A 13,137-nucleotide genomic window follows, 5' to 3' on the forward strand; every position below is an offset into this window, starting at 1 on the left:
CAGCCATGGGGACTGAGGCCACAAGATGGGACCACTGGCATGCCCCTGGGGGACTCAAAGCCGTGGGCTCCATCCGGGAGTAAGTACGCCTCTCCTCTTCGCAATGTGTGCAGCCGGAACAGCGAATGCACCTCCGGCCAGTGAGCGACACGCACCGAAGCCAGCCACCAATGGGGGAAGCAGGGCTACTGCTGAGAAGTGTGCACCTGAAAGAAAATAGTGCTCACCGACTACTTAACGCCGACCGTGTAACACCGCAAGTAAAAGATCCGGTCGTTATGGGCGGTCACAAAAGGAGACAGTACGGTAACAAGGAGGGACTAAGAAGCCTCATATTGAATCAGAAGCCAGCGTATACCAAGGACAATGACACCAGCCAATAAAAAATATGGGCGGGGAGTGGGCAAGTGTTCCACAGCACTTCAACATCATACCATACTACAGCATGCCTAACTGAGAGGGCAGCGCATGTGTGCTGCAACGCTAGGCTTGACCTAAAAAGCTCAAAATCAGGGGAAGACACGGGTATCGCACAGTGCCGGATCAGCAATTAACATTCTCGATTGTGATCAAACACCAAGCAGGGGGCAATACTATTTGTGTGAGGGTTGTTTACTGTGCTCATTAAGTTTACAGTGTGACGCATTTTCAACAAACTTGTGCATACAACATTTTTTAATAAAGCTGCAAATAGTCTCTCTTAGGGTTTGGGATGACATGCACGCTTCTAGTAATACCTTGGGCAGAAGGAGAAAATATGCTATGCGCACTTGCACATGCGTGCCACCTCCAGGGAATATTGGTTGTCAGTAGGGTTGCCATCTTTCAAAGAAACAATGGGGGCATCTTGCTATTCTGGAACTGCCAGGAGCTGGTAGTTCAAACATATTTCATACAAAATTGTCAGAATTCTTTTGTAGCCTGGCAATTATATCTATTTTGGCTCTAATAATAATTCTGAAACACCTAGATTGCTCTCAAATACTATTTTAACAGATTTTATTCTGTATTTGTACATCTTTGCTGTTTTACTTTAAGTTTCAGAGGGGGAAAGAATACCAGGTCCTTCTTTAACCGATTTCTTCCTCCGATTGCTATCATAAGTTTATGTGTCAAATGGCTAAAATACAGCATATTATTATTGTTTTCATTGCTTTTTCCTATTTTTTTTTACCTGAACATGAAATGAAGCCCAGAACATTAAATAAAATCCCTAGTTGTTAGAGCTTTCAGGCTTTGAAGATATACCTGACATGGACTAGCCGCAAGGAAACGTTCTCCTGATGAAGGACTAGTCCCGAAATGCATTGGGATTCTTAAAAAAGGCATATGAATAACAGTTGCAATGTGATGTACCAACACTATGAACACGAATGATTCAAACCCTATAAATGAAGATCTACAACTGAAAAAATTGATTACAGAGTGATTACTAGTAAAAGAAGATATTAAGAAAATATATACAAGTTTCAAATTTAATAAGTCAGAGTGCAAACTGGGGACTTTGTTCCTTCCGGGATAATGCAACATTTGTGTTGAGTACTTACCTGCACCAAGTACCATATAGAAAGAAAGAAAAATTATTGTGAACCTTTTTTGAACATTTCCAGGAGTGCAACGATTCCCTATGTGTGTGTCTGATACATGTATCAAGTTTCCTAGCTCTATGCACGAGGAAGTCATACAATACAATTATTTTCTTTTTTCTGCAATTTGCTGTCCTGATTTTATAATAGGCTCAACTGGACTACTAACTCAGGATGGAAAGAAATAATTGGACTGAATCAGAAATGGGTAACGTGGGAGGTCTGATCTCATCATAAGATATGACATAAATGGGTGCGCATTGATATCTGTGGCCAGTCTTAAACTCATTGACACAGTATCAGTATCTACAACAGCAGCTGAGGCATGTAGATTTCAAAGCACTAAGCAGCCTTCAGCAGCTTGTTGATAATTGCCATCCTGCCTGCACAGCTGCATTTCATCCAGTTTTTATATAGCACAAACTTTGGCCCAAGTGTGTTAGAGCACTTTACAGGAGCACCAGATTACAGTACACAATGTCAGATTTGTGTCCAGGCTCATGGTGTTAGACCTGGTAACCTTGGCGTGGTTGCCCCTGTCTTATGCCTCTCCCTCCTATATCTTTGATGGTAAACTGGACTTCATTTTTGCTGGTTTCTGCACTCTGGGCACTTTACAACTGCTCATCACTGCTAAAGTGCAAGTGCTTCCTGTGTAAAATAAAATTAGGATTGGTTATCCATGACTGGCATATTTGATTTACTGGTAAGCCCCTGGTAAAGTGCACTATGTGTGCCCAGGGCCTGTAAATCAAATGCGACTAGTGGGCCTGCTGCACTGGTTGTGCCACCCACAAGAGTAGACCTGTGAACTTGACTCTGACCTTCCATTGCAGTGTCTGTGAGTACAGTTTTAAACTGCCATGCCGACCTGACAAGTTTGACCACTTGTCAAGCCCAACCCTTCCCTTTTACTACATGTAAGGCACCCCTAAGTTAGGCCCAATGTCCCCCCATAGGAAGGGTACAGTGTATGTGAAAGGTAGGACATGGTTTGCATGTCCTGGTAGTGAAATACCACCAATTTCATTTTTCAATATTGCAAGGGCTATCTCTCCCATAGTTTGTCATTGGAGCTCTCTTGTAACATCTTACAAATGTAACTTTCAATTGAGAAGAGAAAGAGAATTGTAGTTTGGGCTCCCTGAGCCCAGGATGTAAAATCACATCTTTTAGGAAAGGTGTTTTTTTTTAATTGTGTGTTTGAAAATGCCACTTTTAGAAAGTGAGCATTTTCTTGCTTTATCATCCTGTGCCTCTGCCTGCCTGTGGAATCAATGTCTGATTTAGACTGACAGCTGGGTTGTTGGTGCAGTCACACAAAGAGAGCTGAGGTGTGCCCTGAATATCCTGGTGGTCCATCACCAGACTGATGGGCCTTCCCGAGCTAGAGTGGTAGAAGGTGTTGTCACTGACACCTGAATAGGGCTGTGCCTGGCCTCTCACAAAGCTGTCTCCACCCCCGGGAGTGTGTCTAGAGCCAAGGGAGGGCAGGATCTTGTGGACAACAGTGACATTTCTTTGAAGTATGCCTACTTCAAAGGCCAGAAGGGGTACAAGTATTGGACCTAAAACCCCAGACTTTTAGAACACTTCTGGATTGAGGACTCTGCCAAGAAGAAGAGCTGAAAAGCTGTCTGGAAGAGTACTGTCCCTTTGCTGTGTTCTGCTCTGCTTGGTTGGCCTGCAGTTGCTGCTTCTGTCTGTGGACAGTGAAAGAACTGGACTTTGCTTTGAATCCTGAGGCTAACTCGTATAATCACAACACACCAAGTGTCTCACACTCAACTGCCCCCATCCTTGCAGAATGCACAGCAGTAACTGTTGCCGGGATAGTTGCTCTTATCTCCAAAATAAGATCAGTCTCACCCCACGATCCATTCCCTCCTTTGATATTCAAACAAGCCCCGGAAATCCTTGGAATTAGCCTTACTGCCATTTTTAATTCCATGTTCTCTGAAGGTGTCTTCCCCTCTATATGGAAGAGAGCCTCAATTCTACTTCTTTTGAAAAAAGCCAACCTGGATGCACTAGACCCAGGCAACTATAGGCCCATATCACGCCTTCCACTTCCAGCCAAACTGGCTGAAAAGGTTATGAACAACCAGCTTGCTTCATATTTACGTGAGCACAACTTGCTGGATGAGGCGCAATTTGGATTCAGGGAAGAACATAGCACTGAAACAGCGATAATAAAGGCAACTGATGAAATAAGAACAGTATTAGACGCATGGGGGCGCTGCAGCACTTGTTCTGCTTGACCTGTCGGTGGCCTTCGACACGGTGGACCATAAAACGCTGATAAATGTTTTAATTACTTTGGTATATCCGGAAAGGCACTGGCATTGGTCTCCTCCTTTTTAGCGGATAGGACGCAATCGGTTGCGTTGGGTAATTTCACCTCCCCGTCTTTTACACTCCCATATGGGGTACCACAGTGTCCTTCTTTAAGTCCTACACTTTTTAATATATATATGTCTCAGAACTGGCAGCTCTCATCAGATTTTTTGGAATGGCATTAACATCGTACGCGGATGACACCCAAATTGTGGTAACCATCAGCAAAAATACAGTACCACCAGTAAATAGATTTAGGGACTGTATGACAGCAGTAGGCTCATGGATAAGCTCGCACTGCCTCAAGCTAAATTCTGGGAAAACAGAGGTGATTCTGTTTTAGTAATATTTCCCCCTCCTGGTCCCAGATTTGGTGGCGAGATGACCTGGGATCAGCACCTATCCCAGTCCCCAAAGTAAAAAACTTGGGTGTATTGATAAACCAGAGACTAGATTTTGAAGCTCAAGATAACGCAGTTTTGTCATCATGTTTCTTTCTACTTAAAGCAATTAAGAAAATCCTACCTCTGATCCCAACAGAAAGCAGGAAAACGGTAGTCACTTCCCTAGTCCTTTCTAAACTGGACTACTGTAATGGGTTATACCTTGGTACGCCCATGAAGCAATTACGTAGGCGCCAGATGATCAAAAACGCGACCGCAAGGCTTCTCCTGGGAATTCCCAAATTCCAGTTGGTCGGAACCCACCTCCTGAGCCTACACTGGTTGCCAATTGAAAGTCGAATCAATTTTGAAACCCTGTGTATTACTTACAAAGCACTACACAGGACTGGCCCTCAGTTCCTGAAACAGTCTTTGCACTGGTACTCTCCAGACAGATGCTTGAGATCACAAGAGGCAAAAGTGATACTCTCTCAGAGATTCCTCAAAGCAAGCTGGGGTGGTAGAAGATTTGTGGTGGGAGCTACAATGCTATGGAACTCCCTCCTGTTCAACATCAGAAATCTGCCGTCCCTAACGCTTTTCAGAAAAGCCATGAAGACCTGGCTATTCCATGACTAATGCTTCTGTTTGCTTCTCGGTTTGCTAGCACCAAGACACCACTGGTATTCGTGCGCTGTAGAAATTTGTTAACATAACATAACATTTTCCAAGGTTCTCCAAGGGCTTGTGTGTGCTTGCTTCCAGTCAAAAGTCTCAAGGCCATCAAAGACTTCACCTGCAGCATCCGTGAAATCCACTGCTGGGAGTTCTGACCTGCCAAGTGGCGCCAATTTCAATTCTGTGCCCTTAGAGGTTGTTTCTGCTGCAAATGACTCCAAAATCGATGCATCGCCCTTCCAGTGCCTGTTTTTCTAATGTAGCACCGCAGTGCGGGAGAAGTTTCCATGATGCAGTGCCTGTTTGCGGCCCAAAGAACCATCACAGCCCGAGACTAGCGCACCATGTCTGCAATGTCTGTGACCACTGCACTGACTCCGATGCAGGCTCTGCTGTGCAGCTGAAAGAATCAAGCCATCACCAGTCACTTTGCTGAAAAAATCGACACGCCGCCTGTTTACCGCCACGTCATCGACCACCAGCACGTATGGATTTTCACGCATCATACCTGTGTGCCAAGTTTTTCACCACATCACCGGCAGACAAGAAGCGTCTTCAAATTTTGGCACATCGCTTCCCCCTTTCAGTCCAGAACCAACGCAACACTTCTCTTTCATTCAGCAGACCTGACGCATCGCTTCCCCAGGGACTCAGGAACCGGAGCCTCACTGTGTTTTCCGATGCTTCCCTCCTCTGCAGCTTTTTTTCCTTGTGGATATTGACCCATCCAAGGTACTTTGTGTAAGAGCACCAAATCATTAGAGTTCTATGGACAGATTTGCTTAACCCTTTTAAAAGTGATATTTTGAGTTATGTATGTTGGATTTTAGTCGTTTTCATCTTGTTTTGTTTGGATAAAGATTGGGTATTTTTCTAAACTGGTGTGGTGTCTATTTGTAGTGTTTTACCTGTGTGACTCTGTGTGCTATGTAAAAATACTTTAAACATTGCCGCTGAGATAGGCCTGACTGCTCGTGCCAAGCTACCAAGGTGGTGGGCAGGGGTTATATTGGGTGTGTAACTCCCTTACCCTGACTAGAAGGAAGGGTCCCTACTTGGACGGGGTGTATACCATTGCCAACTAGAGACCCCCATTTCTAACATGAATACAAATCAATTTCATAATGCTATCTCACAATTTTAGACCCAAACCAAAATACCTTACAACATTACCCACTATTCGAAACTAATGGTTTTCGTTAATATAATCCCGTTGATGGTGCCTGAAAGAGGAAGAAGATTGTGTACTTGCCACAGTCTTAGAGGTAGACCGAGTAGCCAATATGTAGATGCAGATGTCTATGGCTACCCCGTATCATCTCCCATCGATAACGGTGCTACCAAGTCCACAGTTAGAACAATGGAAGTTCCAGACTTACCTCTCTCTGGAAGAAACATTCAAGTTATAGGAGTAACTAATAAACAAATTCAAAATCTAGTTTCTGAAAGGCGACCAGTAAAAATAGGATCTTGTTGTGTAGTTCCTTCTAATCCGTAGGATCTGTGCAATGTTTGGACAACATAAACTAAGGGCTTGGTGTCAACACAGATTCCGTACACCCCTGCAGGATATATTGGCCTATATATCAGCTAGCTCACAGTGCCAGTGTAAGCCCTCCTAACCTACCAGGGTGCGAACAGTTTCTGGCAACGACTGAACATGACAGCCCTGATCACCCAGTGATTGTGGAAACAGTACAGAACCTTTTGCTCAGTCACTCCTGCTCAATTGTTCTCAGAGAAATATACAGAGAATACACAGTGGGACATTTTCAATAATATTTATTGAACCAATGTTATTCTTGCATAAAATACGTGTACTGCAATGAATAGGAGACAGAAGGAAATAAAGGAGATTACAAGTACCAAAAGAGTGAAAAGTAGATACACTTCTTTCATGGTGCTGAAGCAATGAATATATGCTGGCATATATGCAAAATGGTAATCTAACGTACTCCTACGATGCGGACCCTACTCTAAGTGTTCTTAGAGTGTGTGTAGGTGTAGAGCCAAGAATCCCCCTAGGGATAGTCCAACCCCATTAACTGATCAGATAGAGTGAAGGACCCCTTCTTGGTCTCGAGTTGGACACCCCTCACAGAATGTCAGACTGGTGTGTGGTGATTTCTCAGCATGCAAGGACCTTCGGTGTCAGCAGAAGGGCCTCCTCTACCAATCTTTTGGGATGCCTTTTACTTATAATAAAAAGCAGCCTTTGCAATGTGCGCTCTAGATTAGTGATGTTATGGCTATGCAGATAGCGCTGTCGCCCCATGGATGAAGATAGGACGAGTTTTGTACTTAGTGCATAGAGGGGCCTAGTACATGATGCTCAGGGCATCATGATAATGTTGAGCAAAGCTGGATGTGTAAACAAAGTAGTTTCAGAGAAAATGATCCAACATTGTCATGCATGCAAATGTGTGCAAAAGGTCACAGCTGAAATGTTATTTTCTATGACAATGTAAGGAATAAGCTTGCTCGCTACATGCAAATAACTCAGGAATATAACGATCTTTTGAAGGAAAGCAACAGTTTATTGTTTGCTGTTCAAGTCTTGTGAACCTGTTAGGGGGAGATTAACTGTGCAAGTTAAATTGCACCATTTTCTGTATACTGGATGGTGTAGCATTCCAAACACATAATGAGGACATAGATTTTCGATTGATCTGACAGCAAAACGGAGGCAGGACTATTTCCTTTGTTAACTGTCAATGAATTATTTGAAGATTTGAGAGAAACTTTGAATGCAGAAGTTTGTGATTTTTCGGGGAAATACATCAGACTAAGTAAACTGTAGAAACAGTCCGAATTATGGTGAAACCAAATGCTGTTTACCCTAGAACACCACTGTAAGATTTGACCCCAGAAGCAATTGCAGGTACAACCAGTGATAGATGGTGTTAGAAAAAGGATTCATGAGAGAACTAATTGGAAATCCATGTAACTCTCCAATTATAGGTTTATAGAAACCCAATGGAAAATGTAGGATAGTTCAGGATATACGGAAGATACATGTAATTGTAGTACCCTGTTGTCCTGTGGTACCAAATCCAGCCACCATACTTTTTCATATTCCATGTACTGCAGAATGATTTACTGTGATTGATCTATGTCAGGCTTTATTCTCAGTGCCATTGCATGATGAGAGACAATTTTTAACATGGTGTTGTGTCTCACAGGAGTATACAGAGAGTTCATCTATTTTTAACCAGATTTTGAAAAAGAATCTGGAGACCCTTATAATGCCTTATCAACCAACCATTATTCAATATATAGATGTTTCGCTTGTGGCATCAGAAGGCAGAATGCATACAAAAATGACACCATTGCACTCTTGAGTCACCTCGTAGAGAACAGAAACAAAGTGTCTACAGCAAAGCTGAAGTACTGCCAAAAAAAAGTTACATATCTGGGACATTTAATTGTGAAGGAGCTAAAAAATTATCAACAGAAAAAGTGGAAGGAATCTTGCAGATGAATCCACCACACACTGGGAAATAAATTAGGATGTTTTGGGGAATGGTTGGCTACTGTAGACTGTGGATACCAAACATTTCCTTGGTGGCAAAGCCTCTACTCAGACTAACACGCAGAGATGTGTCTGATCCGATTCCATGGGACAATGAATGTGCAAAAGCATTCCTGGAGTTAAAAGATAGAGGGCCAGATGTACGACGAGAATTAGCATTCGCATCTTTTTTTTTTCTTCAAGGAGCTGGATATATATTACCCAATTTGCTTTGTCATGCAGGAACAGGTCAGCTGAAATGCAATCCAACCCAGGCGCCCTGCCTCTTGGGACTGACTTTAACTCTATTTCCACCTCTTTCTTTGTAAAGTGCAGAGTGGAATTAAATGGGGGCATTTTAAATTGTTCTGGGTCTTGTTCCGCAATGGCGAACTGGGGGTTGTAATGTGATACCCACTGCTCGGGGCTACATGGTTAGCTGGAGCTTGGCTCGGTTCGCCCCCGCCCCATTTCAGAAGATGCCAGAAAGTAGCCATGCTTCTCCCTTTGCTAGCCTGGAACAACTCAACCCAGTGTTGCTCATCCCAGTCCCTTTTAGCTTGCTGTTGGACTGACTTCTACCCGATCCTTGCCCTTTTAATGTCTCCCATGTTCTTTGATCTAATTGCCCTAGCTAGGGTTCTATAAGCCTCTCTACATGATTTCCCATACCAAGCGGCCACCTTAGGGCCAGAATTTTTTTTGTCCTCATCTCACCAAAAGACATCTGCAGATTTAACAAGCCGTCATACTTTACAACTGGGCGCCTCACGGCTAACTGCCTTTGCCTAGGTCGGCCCGACCTGCCCTGGATTGTAGAGGCTTGGTATAATCATAATCACTCTTAAAAAGTTACCAAACACAAGCCCCGGCCCCAGTTTAGCAAAGGATGCCAAATGCTAGGCGAGATTTCCTTGCTTCCATCTTGTTCTAAGCGTACCATACCAAATGAGGCTTTAAGCCAGCCCTCTCTGTTCGGCGGGGTAGAATCTTTCCACTTTATACAAATCTCCCTCTGAGCGAGCAATATAAGGTATGACATCAGTCACCTGTAGATCTGGGATAACACCCCGTTAGTAGAATCATTACCCCCACAAAACACCAGATGAAGATTAGTCTCGATTTTAATTTAAAAAATGCCTGATAAGGAGTACCCCACATCTTTCCAGTAGGATCTTAGCTCTGGACAATCGAAAAAGATGTGGATGTCGTCCGCATTTAGTAATTTACATCTAGCGCATTTTGGGGGGGGGGGGGAGCAGAGCAAACTTAGCTATCTTGGCCGGGGTGTAGTAGAGTCTATTAAGGACAAAAAGATGATTCTTTTTTAAGCTGGCTGGTTTGATGTGTTTCTAAAGTAGTTTAAAAGATGGCTCAAAAAAGTCTACAATATTGTGGCCAAGCGGTGAATGGTTCCAAACTGATGCTTGAGGTGGAATGTCTATATCATCTGCTTCAAGAAGCCTTGTATACCACATGGATATCTCTTTCTTTTTTGGCTGGACATTTTGTAATAGCCCCTCTAGTTCCCAATTCCCGGATATTTCACCCACTTCTGCCTCGTACCATGATTTGAGTTGGAGATACTTAAACTTAGAGAGTGTGGGGCCTATCTTAGCTCTTAAGACCTCCCATGGAAGGATCCCATGTACATCCCACAAATCAGACCATTTAGCCACACCCTCTCTCTTGATTGGTATCGCTAAACTATCTCTCAGACAGAGTGGGGTCCCTGGAGAATCCCATATGTGAGCAAAATCAGAGAAATATCCAATACCCCATCTACATCTTACTTTGTACCATGTCTGTAGGGCGGCTTTAAGGACTTTAAGGCAAACACGTTTAAAGTATCTTGGGGCCCCAAACTTATATAGAAGCCCTTCACCTCCGCTTCCCCCCTCGACCATGGCAATCTCACCCAGGAGCCTACCCCATGTTGCATCCTCTGGTATTGACAGCAGCATCCTGATACCCTTAAATTGAAAGGCCATTAGGTACCAACTGATGTCTGGGAGGGCCAACCCACCTTTTAAGCGCTTGCTCCTCAGCTTTTTCCAGGACATCTTGGCACTTTTATGCCCCCAAATTAAACTCCCGATTTTCCCTTGGATTTTACTAATGCTCTTACTGGGGAAGGTTAAGGGAATAGCATTAAATAGGTACGTCAGCTTAGGGAGAATACTCATCTTCACCAGATGGACCCTCCCATAGATCGTCAAGGGAAGATTCCTCCATCTGGTGAAAAGGTGGTCGATTTCCTTTATGGTTTTCTCCAGATTAATCAGGGGAATTTAATTCAGGTCTTTAACAATTTTTATACCCAGATACTTGAATTCATTACTAATGGGGCCTCCCCTATAGTCGATGTTCCAACACATCACTTCCGTTTTAGCATACAGTACTATTTTACACTGATAATTTAGTGATTTAGAAGGACAGATTAAGTCATCTAACCTAATAGCTTGCGCCAAGGGCTCAATGTAAATGCTAAACAAAAGGGGGGATAGGGGGCACCCCTGTCTAGTCCCTCTCTGAATGTCAAAACTGGAAGTCAGGGTGCCGTTCAGCAGGATCTTTGCTGAGGCTCCTGGTGACAATTCCTTAAGGTCTGGACAAAGAGGGGGGCCCATGCCCAGCCCCTCTAGAACCCCCAGAAATACCTCCAACAGACCCGGTCGAAGGCCTTAGCTGCATCCAAGGCCACTACTGCTAAAGGGTCTGCTCTCACCACAGCCAAGTCGATATTCCCGATCAGGAGTTGAGTCTGTCCCTGAATAAACCTCCCTACCATAAAGCCTTTCTGGTCGATGTTAATCAGACTCGGAACCAGTTTCGCCATTCTCCCTGCCAGAATGCCCATAAATATCTTATAATCGGCATTCAGCAGGGAGATCGGGCAGTCAGAATCAGCCTTTAGTGGATCTTTCCCTGGCTTCAGGATCAGAACGATAGTTGCTTCCTTCCACGATCTGGGTACCACACCTGTTGAACTGTAAACTGTGTTAAATAAAGTTTGGAGTACCTGGGTCAATTCATCCGAAAGAAGTTTATAAACTTTGTTCGGAATAGCATCCAAACCGGAGGCTTTATTGTTTTTCGACCTCTTTATTTGATCCATAATTTCTTCTGTGGTTATAGGGGCATCAAGGGAGACCCGACTGACTTCCGTTAAGGTGGGTAAAGATTTGTCCCTTATCCAGGAAAATATTTTATCTTGAGAAGGAACCAAATTTTCCTTGCACAGATCTGAAAAGAGTGAAAGAAGACACCTTTGTAGGTCTTCAACCTTACAGGATTTATATCCATTGCTATTAATAATTAATTCATTGATGTTATTTTTCGAACGATCAGTTCTGGCCTTCCAGGCTAATAGAGAACCTGCTTTTTCCCCATATTCAAAATTTTCCATATTCTTTGCTAACCATTGTGCCCTACATTTCTGGTCCAACAAGCTCCTAAGCTCCTGCCTAGCCCCCTCAAGTTTTTCTGAAGTTGGGTCAGTTTTCCTAAGTTCTCCTGATTAAGACTGTTCCTTTCCATTTTTACTTCAGTTATCCTGCTCTCGATGGAATGTAGTTCCAAAGTCTTGGCTCGATTTTTAGAGCTTATTAGACTGTGTAGCATGCCTCTCAAACTAGCTTTATAAGCATCCCATACATAATCTATAGACGTGGAACCCAGGTTAAATGAAAACAATTCTAAAGGGGAGGATCTGATGGACTGAACAATACCAGGATCTGACAACATTAATCTGTTCAATGTCCATCTAATTTGTGGACTGTTTCCTTCCTTGGAATACAAAAGCATGATAGGGGCATGGTCAGAAAGATGGCTGGTAAGACAGATACATCAGATAGATTACCTTAAACTTCCCTATTAACTAAACTATAATCTATTCTGGATGAATGACGATATTTTTTACTATAAAAAGTGAACCCCTGGAGATCACCCTTCTTGGCCCTCCAAAGGTCTACCAAGTTCACATCAAGTAGCATATTTTTCATGGTTCGGCGAGATCGCGGTGTCCCCGCTACACGGCTCAAATTAGACCTGTCTTTGGATGGATCTAGACGTACATTAAAATCGCCTCCTATTATTAAGGGAGGGGTTGCCATCATCAATTCATCTTGTAATTTACTTAAATATGAGGAATCGTCAACATTAGGACCATAATAAGAAGAACAAGTCAAAGCCAATCCCCCAAAATCCATCTGGGCCACAATCCATCTCCCAATTTGGTCTGTCTGTACAGAGTTAACTACACAGGCGGTCCCTTTCTTCACCAAGATTGCAACACCTCTGCTGTTAATTGATTGCTGCGAGTAACAGAAACAATTTATCCAGGGAATTTTTGAGAAAATTGCCTGTGATTCAATAGAAGTCAGATGTGTCTCTTGTAAAAGACAGACCTGAACAGGGGAGAGTCCTAGATACTTGAATATCAACCTTTGCCTACAAGGGCATCTTAAACCATTCAAATTCCAGCAAATAAAACAAATTTTACTGTCCCTTTTAGTATTACCTGCCATCAGCTAATGCACACCTTCTTTGAATTATACGGTATTCCTTAAAGTACAGATGAGATGAGGAATCTTTTTTTATTTTTTCACCTTCTGCTCCCCACCCAGTGACCCCCTCATCC

This window comes from Triturus cristatus, chromosome 2_2, assembly GCF_964204655.1.
Source record: "Triturus cristatus chromosome 2_2, aTriCri1.1, whole genome shotgun sequence".
NCBI lineage: Eukaryota > Metazoa > Chordata > Amphibia > Caudata > Salamandridae > Triturus > Triturus cristatus.